Source organism: Lissotriton helveticus, chromosome 1_1 (assembly GCF_964261635.1).
Source record: "Lissotriton helveticus chromosome 1_1, aLisHel1.1, whole genome shotgun sequence".
Classification (NCBI taxonomy): domain Eukaryota; kingdom Metazoa; phylum Chordata; class Amphibia; order Caudata; family Salamandridae; genus Lissotriton; species Lissotriton helveticus.
Genome location: NC_136057.1, coordinates 1050706502 through 1050725613, shown reverse-complemented (window position 1 = coordinate 1050725613; position 19112 = coordinate 1050706502). Strand labels below are relative to the sequence as shown.

The following is a 19112-nucleotide window of genomic DNA, read 5'->3' as shown; positions in this document are numbered from 1 at the left end:
GTAAGAAACCGCAAATATAAACACAATTCATATATATAAAAATTCAGGACGCTCATATCCAGTCCGACACTCTGTCATGTGCTCAAGGTCGGTGTTTGCGTGGTGATCGCGGTCACAAGCACACAGTCAAAAAAGCCCAAAACAAGGACGGTGCCCTGATTAGCGTGTGCGCGTGAGCGCGAACAATGTCAACAATGATGACAATGCGCTTACCCGCTAATGTGGATCCGGGTGCCTCACAAGCTGTCCATGTGGGGCCAACAGCGGGTGAGAGGTTCCTGTGGGGAAAGTAAGGCAACCCGTGGGGTTAACGGAAATAGTAAACACCATCACGCTGCGTCCCTCGTGAAGGGGATCCGCTGGCGGATGGCTGGCCGGGCGTCTAACATAGAGCGCGCGGTCTTTGAAAGTGGCTCCACACCTTACCTCAAGCGTCGCTGAAGGCGGGCATCTCAGCACCTACCCGTCCCACGGTCGCAAGTAGCAAGGACAGCCGGCTAGGTAGCCCGGGAGTCTAAAGTGTAGTTAAAGGGAAATCGACATCGGGAGCGCACCAAGCGGGGGGCGTGTCCCTCTGGTTGCTCCGCCCCGGAATGCAAGAGTGGAAAGTGAGAAGGGGTTAGCTCGAGGCAGCAGCTAGAACGGAAGGGCTATTATATGATATGAAAGTATTGTTCAGGAATACTGTGCCCATTGTCTTAAATCCCATGGTCTCTAGCACCACTCTCATCTTTGTTTCCTGCATCACCGAAATTGTGTGTGCCAGCGGTATCGCCGGAGCAAATGGGGGGAGCTCCTACGCTCTCGACGCCAAAGTGTGCCAGGCCCTAGATGTGCACTTCACCTGGTGTATAGAATCATTCGGGTAGCAACTAATGGGGTCTAATATGTAGTGCATCACGTGTTTCGGTCGGACGCTATCTGTTTCTACCGCTATATGTGGTATATGAGAGTGCGGTTGCTTCCAATAATGTGCATATTGTGCCTGAGCGCAATAGAAATATAACTGCTAGTCGGGGGCCGCAAAACACACTGGTGATACGGTCTTGTGAGTGTCTTCCAAGTGACTCTCGGCTGTTTCCCAGCCCATGTGAGACGCTGTAGCGATGTTCGGAGTCTAGTACAGAGAGCTTGTGTGAGCCATATCGGGACGTTCCAGAAAAGGTATAAAAACGTGGCAAGATGACCATTTTCTGTAGGGCAATTCTGTCCGCCAGCGAGAGCGGCAGCTTAATCCATTTCTCAATTTGCTCATCTAATTTGGTCAAGGCCACTCCATAGTTTTCTCTAATTACGACCTCAGGGTCTCGATGTATCCAGACCCCCAGGTATTTTACCGGGTCCGTTGTCCATTGCAATGGGTAATCTAAGCTGGGCTTCGGTGTCTCGCTAGTCAATGGTATCACCACTGATTTGTCCCAGTTGATACTTAGCCCTGAGTATTTCTCAAATGTAATGTACTCCCTGATCAGCGGGCTTAGGTTTACCTCCGGATACCTAGTGTATAATACCATGTGATCAGCGTATAGCGAGATGCCTACCGGGCGGAGGCTGAATTGTAGCGCAGCTTCAGGGTGTCGTTGTCTGATCTTACACGCTAGGGGCTCTAGAATGAGCGCAAATAAGAGAGGAGATAGAGGGCACCCCTGACGCGTTCCTCTACTTATCTCAAAAGGTGGTGATGTCATACCATTTATACGCACTCTGGCTCTGGGCTCATTATATAGTAGAGCTATCCATCTCATAAATGGGGGTGGAAATCCCATTCGAGTCAGGACCGCAATCATGAAGTCCCACTCCACAGAGTCAAACGCTTTTGCCGCGTCTAGCAGTGCAGCTGCAGCGGGTAGATCTGGATTGAGACTGTGGTATAGGGCGAAGATAGTGCGTATGTTTTGCGACGTGGATCTGGTGGGTATAAAGCCCGCTTGGTCTGGGAGGACAAGTGAGCTCAATAGTGGTTGTATCCTAGTCGCTATTATTTTTGACAGTATTTTAACATCTATGTTTATAAGTGACAAGGGTCTATAAGACTCGCATTTTTGGGGATCTTTACCTGGCTTGGGGAGAGCTATGAGGATCGCCTCTCACAGTGTTGGTGGAAGAAGTCCTTCCTCATAGGCTTCTTCATACATCTGAGCGAGGTGCGGAATCAGTAGGTCTTTAAATTCCTTGTAAAATTCACCCGGCAACCCATCAATTCCTGGAGCCTTATTGTTAGGTAGTGAATTAATTGCTTCCCTGAATTCGTCTTCAGTGATATGATGGCCCAAGTATTCCCTGTGTGTGTCAGAAAGCCATGCCAGTCCAATATCATCAAGATATTCATGTATGGTCGATGAGGAATTCACCGTCTGTGTGGTATACAATGTAGAGTAGTAAGTCAGAAAGTTATCCAAAATATTGAGGGTGTCATATAGCAGTTCGCCCTGTGCATTTGCGATTTGTGTTATATGTGCTGCAGCGTATGAAGGCTTTATTTTACTTGACAGGGCCCTACCCAATCTGCCCCCCTCACCGTATTGTCTGGCTTTGTGCCGTTTTGAAAGATATTTTATTTCCGAGTCAGCGAACTCATGGTATGCGTCAACCTTACTCCTAATATCTGCCAGGATAGCCGTATTCATTGTATCAGTGTATTCTGCTTCTAGGGTCTTAATGTCCCTCTCTAACCTGCTCAACTGTTGTTGGATATCTTTAAGTATTCCCGCATGCTTGCTGATACAGTGGCCCATTCAAATCCTAGTTGATGTGTGCAGTGCACATCTAATTTTCCAGTAAATATTCAGTTTTTTTCTGGTTTTCGACCACGGATAACTGACAGCCATGTTCTGCCTTGTGAAACGGTCCCCATTGGTGAGGTTCTGTAGAGCCTGTTAGAGGGGCATCAAAGGCGGAAAGCCATGCTGAGCTTTTCTCAAAAACCTGTGGACCATCAATCTATTGCCTTCACAAGTCACCAGGGGTAGTGTTCAACATGTTTCCCTCTTTGAATGCCTGCTGCCTGTAAGCTCTTGCTGGGTTAGATTCCCGCTCTTGAGCCACTCCATAATCAGGCAAAAAGGTTGCTTTTTTTCACGACAAATGATGACATTTAAAGAAATAAGGTTGAGGTTTTGGAAACGTTTTGCAAGTTTCATGATTTTGTTCATCATAAGTCTGGGTTTGCCGCCAAGCACATTGCGCGTTGCTTTTAGCTCACTGAAGGGGGTACCCGAGTTACCTCAGCTGTGTAGATATCCCACAAGCTCACCTTTGATGACAGTTTCCACGAGAACCTTTGAGCCTCAGGCCCTTCAGATCTATCTGCCATCTCCCTTCCTGAGCTCGAGGAGAGGGGGAGCGGGGCGTTCCATTGCTATAGACTTTAGTGTGTGACTCGGCACTGGACATAGTGAGATGGCTAGAGCCCTTTCCACTTAAATCCGTGCTTCAGACAGGTAAATTAGGAGATTTCCGGGTTTCAGAAAGAAGTCCTTCCCCTAAGCAGCCCTCTCAGCCACATGCCATTCCCACCTACAGCTAACTCTCGTCCCAACAACCTCTGCAAAAGATAAGGTCTACATGGATCTGTTACACTCATAAAACTCACCCGCCCACATACATTTAAAGAGGAACCATATATGCCCAAACTCTCTCTAACAACCTGCTGGCACAACAGGAGGTGCCCACCTCTCATATTCGCCCGAGAAGCCCTATAAGTTGAGTTCTTTTACTTAGTCGGAGTGCTTCTTCTGTGCAAGTCAAGATGGCCTCTGGCTTGGCCTGGCTGGCACATCACTGCAGCTATTCGGACAGTTCTGGAAACTGAAAGGGAGAGTCGGAGACCCAAATCTCCTCTGCATCACTGGGCGACAAGTAGACACGCGATTGGCCAGACTTCTCAGCACATGACGGGAATTCAGATCAGGCCCATTGCTACATTTACTAGTTGTCATCAAATTGTCCTAAAGTGGTGCATGTTATTCACAGTGCTTAGAGGCATCCATATATAAAGTGTTATCGTGCTACTCGCCGAAAAAGCGCTTTAAGGATAGTAAGCACTATATAAATGCAATTGCAATTACAATACAGTATAAAAAAATAAAAAAAAGTTGTTTCTAAGGAGGAAAGTAAAAAACACCGAGTGATCAACTGACAGTGCATGTGCGGGGGTAGGCGGGGGTAGGAGGGTTGTGGCCGTTCTCCCTGAGTGATGTCCTACTTAACTCGGTCTTCGCTCTCATTATTTACGGGACCCCTCTGTATACAATAAGCCTTTCGCTGCTAGCCTCTGCCCATCTAAAATTATATTTGTTTTGCTAACTCTCGAAAAATATCCCCCCAAGCGCGCGTCAGATCAGGGCCCCTGTCTCTGAAAACCAGCGGCTCGTTCACGTCGAGCTGACTGACAATGAATTCATGCCAAGGACTTTTATTTAAACCCTCCTCCTGACAAGTCGGGCGTGAGATGAAGTTGGAGATGTGACTGAGGTGCGAAGAAATAACCTCAAAACCAGGCACGCGCTTTGCGATTCGAGACTGGCAAAGTTACACATTATGTAACTCCACAGAAGTGGGTCGGAGAAGAAAACAGAATGTTTCTGCTGTGGCTACCTTTTTTGAGGGGCCTGTTTGACAAATGGCAATGTAGATCAGTTGGTTGTGCGCCTTCAGCACGGGTGAGTTTGTAAATTGAAGATTTTGCGGCGAATCTAGGTAGGGCACTCAGATGATTGTGCCTTCGATGAGGAGGGGGGGGATTTGAGGGGGCGGGGGGTTGAAGAGGGGCATAAGGAGATACTCACCAATTCATGTAGTTGTAACCCTTAGTACCATTCCCGGGGCTACTTTATAAACTCATGAAAAAATGTGGAGAAAACATCTCTCCCTCTCTAGCTTTATCATTTTGTTCTGCAGATAGAATCAAAAGATGTCTGCCCCATGGGTTTGACATCTCATATAGATATGCTAATGGCGGTATCTTACGACTGCATATCAGAGTGGACCTCACTTGGTGACATGGAAACTTTAGACTTAAAATTGCATTAAGAGAATGTCTATGTCCATATAATTAAAATAGTAAACGCGCCATGGTACACCTTTTACTTGACTCTCTTTTTCTCTTGGCAAAGAGGAAGAGGCTCCTGTCTCTATTTTCTTGATTAATGATTGCCAGGATCGGGCCATGATCTTACATTTTATTTTCGTACTTATTTCAGCATAAATTTCATTCGCTAGCAGCCAATTTTTAAAGATGTCTCTTATTAAAATTTCCATAATAAGCAACAACCTTGCCTCAAGTTGACATTTTTATTCTGTTGTTATTTTTTATTTGTATTTTATGCATTGGAATGCTATCTAGTGTACATTTATTTATTTTGCATATTTGATGTCTTATGGTGCCTACTGTGGTGTCCTTTGGAAAATTGAGTGTGATAGATTTTAGTGACATTTACAAATCTTTCTGCTAGTAACGCATGCAATCAATTTATTATTTACTTCTAATGCATTTTATTGCCTATGTCTTGATTATTTTTTACTTTTGACGTACTTTGTTGCTATGGGTTCCGAGTTCAATAGGAAAGCTATGCTGTGCATTACAATGATGTTGTTATATGGTGTCTTATTTAATGTAATTGTATATTTTTTTATGTGACGTTTGTTTAAATCTAACGTGTATTTCTACGAGATTTAATCTTAGAAATAAATAATTATAATTTGTCTTTAATAATTGACCCCAACCATGCTAAATTCAATTATTTTCAACGTCTTAATAGTGTCAAGCAGAAACTATCTTGAATTCTGCAAGCTATATCCTATACTTACAAAAACACATACAAATACAAAATACCCCATTTATGGGAAATACCTTTGCCATTTACTTCAAAGTCAAAACCCCTTTTCACTATTTGGAACTATTTTACGTGTGCCGGTCCACTGCTCCTCTGAACTGTCCTGAAATAGGAAGGAGTAGGCCAAGGCACCAAGAACTGAATCTGATGATTGTCCCACACACTCTTCTGAAAGGCTACAAGGGCAGGCACGTCCGCAGTCTGCTGAGAGGGCTGTGATCAGCTTGAGGTGGCTGCTGATGGAAAGAAGCCTGTCTGTGCTCCTGCCTGTTCGACTGGGTGCATTTCCTGGTGGTGGTGGATGAAGTTGAGGACAGTGAGAGATACATTTACTAAAGTTTAGTGCAGATGCTCGTGGGGTGCATTGTAGCAAAAGCGTGGTGCTTATTTACTTTACAATATAAAGGCCTGCAAATGCTGCAAAAATGTGCCTTGTTCCTCAGGAGCTCCTTACAGATATTAGTAAATCTACCACTGAGTTTTGGGAGAAGCCTGGTTGGAATCTGCAGATTGATTGGAACATAAATGCTAGTGAAAGTATGTGCAAATACCATTTGTGGCTATTTTTGCACTAATATCAGAGTCTTAATGGTCTTCAAGAACTTATTGACAATTCTGTCATGTTTCCTTTTCCGCTCATCATATTAAACTTTTGCAGAGGACTAGACTCCATGTTATAAAGACAGTAAAGCATGAGCAATTGTTGGTTTCATACCTGATAAAATGAAATGTGGTGCGAACGGTTCTAGAATGTGAAACCACATGCAGAATTGGATTCAGTAATTCTGTGTGCAGTATGTTGTTCCAACTGGCACTTTAAATCATAATGTCCCCTCATTGTTCAGAGATATCCAGGGCTTCATTTTTATTTAGAGAATTACAGAGTGAAAAGTCTCTAAATATAATTTCAGACAACGGTTAAGTACACATATGTGTGAAAGTAATCCCAATAGTCATTCCACGCTGGCCATGAGATGATCCAGGACCACAGTGAGCCTTTTTATGCCACAGTGTTCCAGGTCACTTGTGTATCCTGATTATGCATGGCTGGGGGTACTTTGGCCAGTATAGTACATTAAATATGTCCCTTCCCGTACAGTTTAAGATATAAAATGAATGAGTTGAAAAAAATGGCATTAACTTCTGACCTTTAAAAGGTCGAACATCAGTTTCCCAATAGAAAGAGAAATAGCCTAAAGTAACAGAATTAGGCACTATTTTATTAAGCAACACTTCAAGTGTTGTAATTTCATAACATAATAAAAAACTACTATCCAACGAAAGATCATCGTTGTCTTCAGTGATAAGACGGGGGTTCCTCTTCCGCATGTAATGTCGTTTTACTTTCTTGTTTTTTTTTTAACATTTAGTATAAATGTCACACTTCTATTTCCGACCTTCGAGAGAAGCTGGCAGGGAAGTGCAGCTAAGTTCATCTGAGGAGATCGTGTCATTTTCTGAACGAGATATTCGTGTACTGTATAGATCGATCGCGCCCGGGTTTATGTGAACGTAAATGTCGTTGACAGCGCTGTCCTACTCGCATCTAGGGGTAGGTAAGAGAACTGAAGATCAGCGGCTGATCTAGCCTTGCAGCTGCCGGGATGTCTTCATCTGGGCATTTACAGAATTTAGAAAATGATCATGCTAACCCTGAAAGTCCTCACTACCTGATTGATTTCCTTTGCTTCATCGCCATCATGTTTCAAAGGCCAACCTTACAAAATACAAATGGCAGGATTTTCTGGTGGTAACATCACCACCTCAATGCGAGTTACGAAGTCGAAACGAGGGGTAATGCTGCTACAATGTCCCCTCATTCCAGGCTGCTCCCCTCAGAATCCTGCATTTTATCCCCACAACTCTACAGATATCACCTGGAGAAATTTGAGTAAAGCCGCTGGGCGTGAAATTGGCGAGTCTCTTGTAATCCTTATGTGCAGCAACCCCACTTTGTGCCCATTCTGGAATTCCCTGGGAAGTCACAAAGTGGGCTTTTGTATGTAGAATTGTCATTCCTGAATCCTGGGGACTGGGTCTTTGACTACAGTAAACAACAAGCTCTTAAAAGCTTGTCAAATGTTAATTACCTGTCGATATTTATTTTTCGATATTTTGTTGATGCCAATGAGTACTATCAATATTCTGACTTCGATATTTAGTATGTACACCTTTACCACGGGTACTTTAAGGCATGGTTATAGTTTTTGAGGGCTTTATCACGTCAAAGAGAGTCCTCATGACACTTCCTTTTTAGGACCCTGTAGAGGTGGGTTTTGGCTCCTAAGAGGTATTCAGTTCTGCCGAATGCTGGAGTATTGCGGGTGACTAATGTGTTAGCAATAAGGTTGGCATCAGGTATTCAATGTCATAAGGGGGTATTTTTAAAAATGAAGAATGAGCATTGATGCCAGAAGAGGCGGGATACATGAGCAGAGGTCCGCCTCTATGCTCTGCTGATTACAGGCTGCCTTTGTTCTTAAGGGCGCCTTCTTTCCTCCAGTGATCTTGCAAGTAATTGTATAGTAATTTCCATGGAATCCCTGTAATTAGAGACGGCTGGAAATATAATTTTCTTGTGGCGCTCCCATAGGTTGGTTGGCGGTGTCTTGGAGGGGAAAGGTATGTCTCTTAGTTCAAACTGTCCTTGCCAATCACTTTCGACAGCTTGATAGAAGTCTGACCCAAGGGCAGGGTAGGTAGATCTTTGTATGACTCTCTGTGGATCTCTCGTCTTTGGGCAGATTCTGTAGGTGGATGGATGTACCCTTCTCTCTCGCCAAAGATTCGTGTCCCTGGACATCAAAGATGGCTCAGTGGTGGCATGTGTGGATACCTGCAGCCAAGCAGCGTCCACAGCTTGTTGTCGTCAGCTTGGAGGGACACATATCTTGGTGCAGCTGCTACAGCTCGGAGGGGGTCTGTTTGCAGATACATGGTAGGTCTACAGCTCGAAGGAGGCCTTTCTCCGCTGATTGTTATTTTGGTTGAGCTTCCATGGCTCTGTAGTGGCCTGTCTATGAATGTTTGTCTCAGGCAGCTTCCATAGCTCGATGGAGGTCTCTCTCCATACCTGGCCATTTACTGCTGCTACTGCTTGATGTTTACCTCTCTGTGGCTATCTACTCCCACAGGCAGCTTCTGCCGCTGGGTAGAGGTCTCTCTGCACACCGAGTCATGAACCGCTGATTCTGCTCAGTGTTCCCCTCTCTTTAGATATCTGGTCCTAAGCAGCAACTGACGCTGGGTGGAGGTCTCGCTGCATACCTGGCCATGGACCACTGCTCTCTGCATACCTGGCCATGGACCACTGCTCTCTACATGCCTGGTCGTGGACCGCAGCTCTCTGCATACCTGGCTGTGGACCTCTGCTCTCTGCATGCCTGGTCGTGGACCACTGCTCTCTACATGCCTGGTCGTGGAACACTACTTTCTGCACACCTGGCCGTGGAACGCTGCTCTCTGCATACCTGGTCTGCACCGCTGCTCCCTGCATGCCTGACCATCTCTGCATACCTGGTCATGAACCTCTGCTCTCTGCATACCTGGCCATGGACCACTGCTCTCTGCATATCTGGCCATGGACCACTGCTCTCTGCATACCTGGCCATGGACCACTGCTCTCTACATACCTGGCCATGGACCACTGCTCTCTGCATATCTGGCCATGAACCACTGCTCTCTGCATGCCTGGCCATGGACCACTGCTCTCTGCATACCTGGTTGTGGACCGATGCTCTCTGCATACTTGCCCATAGACCGCTGCTCCCTGCATACCTGATCATGGACCCCTGCTCTCTGCATATCTGGCCATGAACCACTGCTCTCTGCATGCCTGGCCATGGACCACTGCTCTCTGCATATCTGGCTGTGGACCGCTGCTCTCTACATCCCTGGTCATGGACCAGTGCGCCCTGCATGCCTGGTCGTGGACCGCAGCTCTCTGCATACCTGGTCGTGCACCGCTGCTCTCTACATGCCTGGTCGTGGAACGCTGCTCTCTGCATACCTGGTCATGAACCTCTGCTCTCTGCAAACCTGGCCATGGACCACTGCTCTCTACATACCTGGCCATGGACCACTGCTCTCTGCATACCTGGCCATGGACCACTGCTCTCTGCAAACCTGGCCATGGACCACTGCTCTCTGCATACCTGGCCATGGACCACTGCTCTCTACATACCTGGCCATGGACCACTGCTCTCTGCATATCTGGCCATGAACCACTGCTCTCTGCATGCCTGGCCATGGACCACTGCTCTCTGCATATCTGGCCGTGGACCACTGCTCTCTGCATACCTGGCCATGGACCACTGCTCTCTGCAAACCTGGCCATGGACCACTGCTCTCTGCATATCTGGCCATGGACCACTGCTCTCTGCATATCTGGCCATGGACCACTGCTCTCTGCATACCTGGCCATGGACCACTGCTCTCTGCATACCTGGCCATGGACCACTGCTCTCTACATACCTGGCCATGGACCACTGCTCTCTGCATATCTGGCCATGAACCACTGCTCTCTGCATGCCTGGCCATGGACCACTGCTCTCTGCATATCTGGCCGTGGACCACTGCTCTCTACATACCTGGCCATGGACCACTGCTCTCTGCATATCTGGCTGTGGACCGCTGCTCTCTACATGCCTGGTCATGGACCACTGCTCTCTACATGCCTGGTCGTGGACCGCAGCTCTCTGTAAACCTGGCTGTTGACCGCTGCTCTCTACATGCCTGGTCGTGGAACGCTGCTCTCTGCATACCTGGTCGTGGAACGCTGTTCTCTGCATACCTGGTCGTGCACCGCTGCTCCCTGCATGCCTGACCATCTCTGCATACCTGGTCATGAGCCTCTGCTCTCTGCAAACCTGGCCCTCGGACCACTGCTCTCTGCATACCTGGTTGTGGACCGATGCTCTCTGCATACTTGCCCATAGACCGCTGCTCCCTGCATACCTGATCATGGACCCCTGCTCTCTGCAAACCTGGCCCTCGGACCACTGCTCTCTGCATACCTGGTTGAGGACCGATGCTCTCTGCATACTTGGCCATAGACCGCTGCTCCCTGCATACCTGGTCATGGACCCCTGCTAACTGCAAACCTCAGTGAAAGGTGCTGCAGTTGGTAATCGGTACTCCATTCAGAAACGTGGTTGTGTCTATCGTGGCCTCCTTCTATCCATTCCTAGAGTCGCCAGCTCGCCCGCAGCGCGCCTGTAAATAACGCATAGAAGCTTCGTGAAAAACCCAAGACTAGGCGCAGTCCACAGCTGTGGTTCAGATTGTTCAGTTAAAACACAGATTTCTCAGCCCCCCCGAAGGTTTTTTCGATCTCAGTAGATTTGGGAATTTTTGCAAATTTCCTTCACATTGTCGATGTTTTGAAAATGTTCTGGAAATTTCCAGACACAGAGAAAGTATGTGAAGTGTCACAAGGGAATGAGGACTGACGGGGGCCAGTGCGGTGTGAGTAAGGTTGTGGCGATCAATTTAGACTAAGAATTGTATTGCATTGTAATTGCATTAATATAGCGCTTACTACTCCTGACGAAGAATAGTCCAATAGCACAGGCATGTACTGGGCACTTCAGAAAGCCTTTGCAGGGACACCACCCTGCCACGCAGGCGTGGAAACTGCTGCTGAACAGATCCAGCTGATCGCCGCTGAAATTGAAACACTCAAGGCTGAAATAGCGGCCAATGCCAATTTTGCTAGTGCTAAGGAGACCCTAACCAATCTTGAAGCCTCCCTTAAAGACTTCGATCTGACCACACAGAATCACAAATTAGAGAAACTAGCACGAGACATACGTCTTTACGACAAGAAAAAAACATACCCCTATTTAAACGAAGATTACTTTCGCCAGGATAATCAAGGGCGCTTCACGAACCGAGGACGTGGGTCCTACAGAGAAGGACGTAATTATCAGACCTTCTCTGATTCATCATACAGCTCAGAGGGTGAGCAGGATCAAGGAGGCCCCAGTCACTTTTATAACTTTCAAGACTACGGCTATCAACAACATCAATATAACCCTTTTTTAGGACAACGTCAAGGACCATGGCGGCCACCGCGTGGCAGGGGCACCAACTGGCCACGCGGCCAACAACGCTACTCCCAACAGAATACGAGCAATTGGGACGAAGGTCGAGGCCAAGCCCAGAAGCAAGTGCACTTCCAACCGGAACAGCATGGCGAGAGGGTAACCCGCAACAAAACCTACCGTTGGTAGATCATCCTGAGACCCCCAGTCCTATAATCAACATATCTCAACACAACTAGAATGAGGATGAACTGAAAGTTCTAAGTAAAGGGCTATCATATGTCCCGATCAACAAGCCTGACAATTTCACCATACGAACTGAACTCTTCAAGTTCTTTCGAAAAATACGGCTCAAATATTTCTTTCGGAATGCCGGAGCGCAGTCCAACCCCTCATTTACGGGGTTAAGAATACCTTCAACCTTTGTTCCGCATGCCAGTGCAATGTCACATAAAATACTGGCCTATGAAGCCGTTGTTTGGAGAGACGTACAACAACTTCTTCGTGAGAAATCATACATCAAGTACAACACAAGCAAAATTGAAAAGATGGCACTGCAATCACTCGCCCGCAACAATGAAGTTGTGATTAAGCCAGCGGATAAAGGCGGTGCTATTGTGGTCCAGGACATGTCCGACTATGAAGCTGAAATTCTTCGTCAATTGAATGATGGGGTGATTTACCAACTACTGAGATCTGATCCTTCCAAAGCCATTGCCATGGAAATTCAGCAGCTGACGCAAGCCGGCCGTGATCAAGGTTTCTTGTCTGAAAACGAGTTCCTTTATCTCAATCAAAAACACCCACGACTGGCCACCATCTACACCATACCCAAGATTCACAAAAGCATGGTGAACCCCCTGGGATGCCCAATTGTCTTGGGGTGCGGCTCCTTACTGGAGCCTCTTGGAAGATACATTGATTTTTTCCTTAAACCCCTTGCGGAGTCCACTCAATCATACTTGCGTGACACCATGCACACAATAAATATTGTCGAGAATCGATCCTTCGACCCTCAACACCAAGTGCTAGCTACATGCGATGTGGTATCGCAATACACCTGTATTCCCCAACAAGAAGCTCTAGCTGTGATAACCAGATGTCTACAACAACGACCTGCTCCGGTACAAGTTCCTACTGAATTTATTGTGGCACTTCTGAAGATAGCCATGACTAAAAACTTTTTTATATTCAAAAATCAATTCTATCTTCAGACATCAGGTGTAGCGATGGGCGCACCCTTTGCTCCAGACGTGGCCATTCTTTACATGGCGGCTTTCGAGGATGACACTGTCCTCAATGACTTTAATCCATTCAGAGACCAACTCAGTCTCTGGATGTGATACATAGATGACATCCTGTTAATTTGGAGTGGGGATACGGATGGATTATCTTCTTTCTTCATATGGCTGAATCAGCAATCCCCCCATCTCAAATTTACGAGCCAATCAGACAATAAAACTATCAATTTTCTGGACATTACCATCTACGAGGAATCTGGGATTTTATTTACCAAACTCTATCGCAAACCGGCTGAAAGGAACTCATTGTTACAATACAATAGCCATCATCCGCGCTCACTCCGTGACAATTTGCCATTTGGGCAGTTCCTCCAAATTCGGAGCAACTGTTCCAACAAAGACCACTATTTCAAAGAATCTGAGGATCTTGCAAATCGTCTTCAACAACGGGGATATCCGAGACGTCTGGTCAAAAAAACAAGGAAACGTACGTGGTTCTATCCAAGAGAGGAACTACTTTCTCCTAAAGACAAGGCGAACCAACAAGAAGACAGGATTGTATGTGTAACAACATTTACTACCAAAAGTAATCAGATTAAACGCATAGTGAACCAACATTGGCAATTAGTATCTGATGATGTCAACCAAATGGGCACACCGCTACACGCTTTCAAGAGAGCTAAAAGTGTTAACGACTATGTTGTGCGGTCTTTTTTACCAAGTCCAGACGATCCCACCATTACCTCACTATGGAACTTGCCACCGGTTGTAGACCATTTGAAATGTGGACAGTGCAAGGCCTGCGATACCACAATACCAACAAAGGAATGTGTACATCTTCAACACAGAATCCAGCTCAAATCCCACAGCAATTGTAACACATCTAACGTTATATAGGCGATAATATGCCCATGTAAATTGATCTACATCGGTCAAACCCAACAAAAGGTCAAAGTAAGAATTCTCCAACACATGAGCAGGATCAGGTGTGAGGTCCAGGGCACTCCCCTTGTAGATCATTTCAAACTCGCTGCACACCCCCCAGAAAGTCTTCGGTGGGTGGTGCTAGAAAAGGCAGTATTGGGACCCCGAGGTGGGAACATTTCAAGTATTCTAAACACACGAGAATTGAAGTGGATGCACTTTTTTGACTCTATCCTGAATGGTCTCAATGAACATGACAGTTCTTTTTCCCAACTAGCAACACTACCCTAAGTCCGTATTATGTTTAATATTCAGTGGAGATATTCTTGACCTGATTTGGCCTATACCCTCTTGGGAGAGGTACGCCATCACAGCAATGAAGTGTTTATGCACATCTACATCTATGATTATGTTTCTCCATGTCTAATTGTTGATCATTTTTCACTGAGGTACATGTAACGGCTTTACCATTTTATGATAGGTACACCGTACTAATTCTAATTGTGATTATCCCATGTGCACCGAACCCACTGCCTGTCGCTCATCATGTTACTATTTTTCTCCGAGTGATCGCAGCAATGCGCTACAATCTAATCAGTTGTTAATGAGTGCTTTATGATTATCCAGACAACTCTAACTACAACAATGGTCTCTTAGTAATAATAGCGATTACATGTTCATCCCAGTCGCACTATACGCCCCGGTCTCTCTTTTTTCTATGTCCATACTTTGACTGAGAGTCACGTGATGCCGTCCCCATAGTTACTAACCAAACCAGGAAGCTTGGTTCGCCATTGCAGACACGAGCGGCAGTACATGCCAGATCCAGTCGGCCTATGGTAAGTTCTCCCTCCATGTGACTGCGGGCTCTGTTATTGAACAACCTGTATTCCAATTCTGAACCTTAATTCATGACCCATTCTCCGTGTTCCCTTACAGATACTACGGAGTAATCCCCTTTTCCAGTTATATACCCTCGTACCGAGTGCCGACTTAACTCACGTCTTGGGTAAGCCTTGTCAAACCCGCCAGCGATGCGGAGATATCCACTCCCGCAGGGCGTTTAATTCCAATTCTAACTCACTATTAATGTCTTGTTCCAGACACTGCCATATTCGCCGTCCGCGGGCCTGATTCGACCTCCACCGCTCTGATTACTTTCACAATGTGAGTCTATATTAAGTATGCTTATCATTGAAGTTAGTCCCTACGGAATAACAGTACGTCTATTCCGCTGCTCCCAGACCTCATGGTCCCCACCTTTTAAGTGTAATCTCCTTTAATTTTCATTTTCCATTCTTTAGTAATGAACAATCCAACGGAGACGCGAGCCCTTCACTAGATGAGCATTAACTATCACGGTATGCTCTTTGTTGGTGTGTGCTTGATCTTAAATTCAATCGTGTTGTGTCATACGACCATTTGAACAACCAATAGAATATTTTCCTTTCATATATATTTAATAGGTTGCCCGCCCCGTACCCTGTGCTGATGAAGACCCCGCTGCAAGGGCTCTACTAATCCCTGCGACATATTGAGGGTCGAAACTTCGACAACTGTCTTATGTTTGTCAACTTCACGCCTATATTTTGACATTAATTGTAATTGTGGAGTATGGCATACGTTTATTGATGCATTGAACCGATGGTCTTGTGTTGTTTGTATTTGAATTATCATACAAATGCATTTCTGATACTTGGTTGATTTTACTATTACAATTCCCTTTACCACACTATCCTCACTTAATCACCTCCTCCTCCCCTTGGGGCACTGTACAACCGATTATATTCTGTAATCAATCGATAATATATTTGATATATCCATCCTCATTGTGAATTAAAACAATGGGGACTCATTCGTTGCTTCTGTGAATTTTTTGTATAAATTGTATGTTTATTGTTACACTCACGCGGGGACCCCTCCCTCTTAGTACTTAGACAACCCAGGTCCCAGTGACTATGTTGGGGTAAAACCCCCCTATATATAGACGCAGCAGAGGCCTTCAGTCCTTTACACTAAACGCAGCAAGCACATATGCCCTGGCAGGTATACACACTACACAAATGCGAACAAGGAGCTGTGCAAAGTCAGTAGAGGTATGTGGGTGGGGATTTGGGACTAGCATAGAGCCTTGCACCTAGGCTCACAAATGGTAATTCGAGAGCGATATGAGTGAGAGAAAAGAGACCCTACATGTTTCAATTAGCGTTCTAAATATGCAGAAAACGTAAAAATAAATACAGTTTAGAAAGGTGCACTTTTGGTAATTTTGTCATTGAACTAAGAATCCTCCCTATGGGGCTGAATTAGAAAGGAAAATGTGGTCAAATGTACATGTTTACACCTGCCAGGAATCCACAAAGGGATTCCAAGTGGACAAAAAGGGTTTTTACAAGTACCTAACTCTCGCTAGTGGGCAAGATAGGGGAAGTTCCAGAGCTTGGTTTGGTGTGTACGTATGTGGGCATTGCCTAACTCTGATCTGACACATTCCCACCCAGGGAGTGGTTGTCAATTTTCTCCAGTCAGAGGTTGGAGTGACTTCCCTTCAAGGGTCACAGCTCACTCTTCATTTCATTGGGATGTAGGGGAAAATATTTCTCTACATGGAACAAAACAAATACATTTGATGACAGGAGTCTGTTACCCAGGCGCAACCTTGCCCACTTGTAGGACTCGGCACAGGAGCCGTCCAAAAAAGCCACATCACATTCCCAGCAGGACACCTAAAAAGCTAGGCCCTGGCAAAGCTTTCCAGGAGTACTTCTGGGAAGGTTTGTGAATACACAAATAGAGAAAAATACACGCCCTTTTGTCTTAAATCAGGGATACACAAAGTATGGACCCGGCACAGGGGTCGCCTGCGGCCTTCATGACCTTTTATTGTGGCACTGGGCTCCTGTTCACTTGTCAAAGCAGGAACATTCAGAAAGCAGTGAAACAAACGGGTGTACGTTATTTGCAAGTTAACTATAGTAAAGAAGAAAAGATGTTGTCTTAGACAACTTATCTTTAGGAACACCTTTAGTTTTAAAGACATCGTGCACTAAAAATGTAAAAAAAACATGCTAAACTCTTTGCAAACTTCAAAAGTGCATTTTATTAACATGCATGAGCGCTTTACCTTAGTACATCAGATTATATTACTGCATTGGGAGGCATTTATGAGCAATGGTTTTTTTCAAACATGATCTTGGAAACATTCATGCCACCCCCATTCTGAAAACAATGCCATTAGTGAACCAAGAGGTAAGTCATTTTTCAGTTGCACCTTGAGTGTAGCTTGGTTGTTATATACTTGGAACAACATTATAGTTTATTAAATAATACACAAGAGAAGGTTTTGTACAACACACATCCTGAACTCTATTTTTTTAAAAGGCTCTCATATGTGGTAATTAACAAATAGGAGGCAAATGAAATTAAAGAATTGCCTGGGATCACACAATTTCGTCAAGTGGGGAAGCCAGGGCTGATACCAGGTTTTCTGGTTTCACATTTTGCAATTCAGCCACCAGATCAGTATCTCTTTCCTTCTCCCATTTTACATCAGAAGTTAATGCTTTGAGTTTAATTCTTGGTGCATGAGAATAGAGAGCGTTGGTGGCAAAAAGCAATCACTTGAAGGCTCGGTTTGTTGTCCACACCATGCATCTGCTCCCCGTCCCCCTACACCCATCTTTCATCACCCCTAAGCATGCATTGCTGGCATTGACTTGGCCCTCGGGCATGTATTTCGCGGCGCCTGGGAAATGTTTGGGAGTACCCATTTCTTAAATCATTTCCTCAGCTTTCTTATCTTCCCCATGCAGTTTTCAAAAAAATATTTCAGATTTTCACATTTTTAGACCGCTGATAAAAGCTAATAGTATGCACCACATAGAAAGTGTTCATATCCGGCCTACTGTGTCGAGGCGCCATGAAGCTGCATCATGGATATGTGGCGGGAATAGCTGGGAAAAGTGAGAAAACGTGCACGAAGAAAGCACCACCCTCAGGATGGATCATGGGTGCGCTTAAAGGAGGAACCAGAGCCGTACTCACCAGAGGCAAAGCAAGCACGCTCTCGTGAGCGAAGAGAAGCACACTCACACCCACACGAGGAAACAAGCCAACTCTGAGGAGGAAAGACAAACGTGTTGGCATCAACGTACCAGGCACCCGAACGGGAGAAACAAAGGCAAACTCTCCAGAGGAAACCACGGCGCACGTGCAGGAGAAGCCATGGTCAAATGAGGAAACTCGGTCACACTTACAGGAGGAAACAAGAACACACACAAGAAGGCATGTGAAGAAAATAGATACACTCACAGGAGAAAACACAGACACACTGAGACAGACACAAGGGTGCACGCTCAAGTCGAGTTACGCTTGCATTAACTCGAGGAAATAGGCAACGGTCGCAGGAGGAAAAGAAATAACATTCATACATGATGAAACAGGTAGGTTCACGAAAAGAAAAAGATGTGTTTTTTGAGGTATCAGACACCTCTTTCTGGAGGAAAGGGAAGCTCCTCGCAGGAGAAAACTGATGACAGGAAGGAACACGGCCACAATTATGGCTAAATAAAGAAATACGATGGGCAGATTTACAAGCCACTTTTGCGTCACTTTCCCCCATGTTACAAGTGACGCAAAGTGGCGCAAGGAGCTTGTTGATAAGCCACGATGTATTTAATAACGTGCGCGTTCACTCTGCGGTGTTTCTTGGCGCTGTATTACAGACTGTTACTGTTACCTAACTCCAGAATATTCTGTTGCCCTGACACAATATTTGGGAAATGTGTGACAATGATGTCTCCGAATTGTACGAATACTATAAACCCGTTTGATAAAATCTTTTTTTGCGATTAGCGCAATAATGGCCTGAACCAGGAGGAAATTAATTAAACTATTTTTTAAGTACTCTCCTATCCTGGGACTATCAAAGTTTGAGTGGATTTGCCCGGATTCGAATCCTTGACCGCGGGGCCGTCCGACTCCTGATACCGTTGAAGTGAGAGGTTAGGGGCGGACGTGGAGCATAGACGGAAAAGAGGCCCACGAGGAGGGGAGCTGTGTGGATGAGT

At 45.6% G+C, this 19112-nt stretch overlaps 1 protein-coding gene across 1 annotated transcript in view; it reads right to left on the bottom strand.

Moving 5' to 3' along the window:
- SHANK3 (SH3 and multiple ankyrin repeat domains 3) overlaps positions 1–19112 on the bottom strand; it is a 2381185-nt gene that overhangs the window by 2361552 nt on the left and 521 nt on the right. The window lies entirely within an intron of this gene.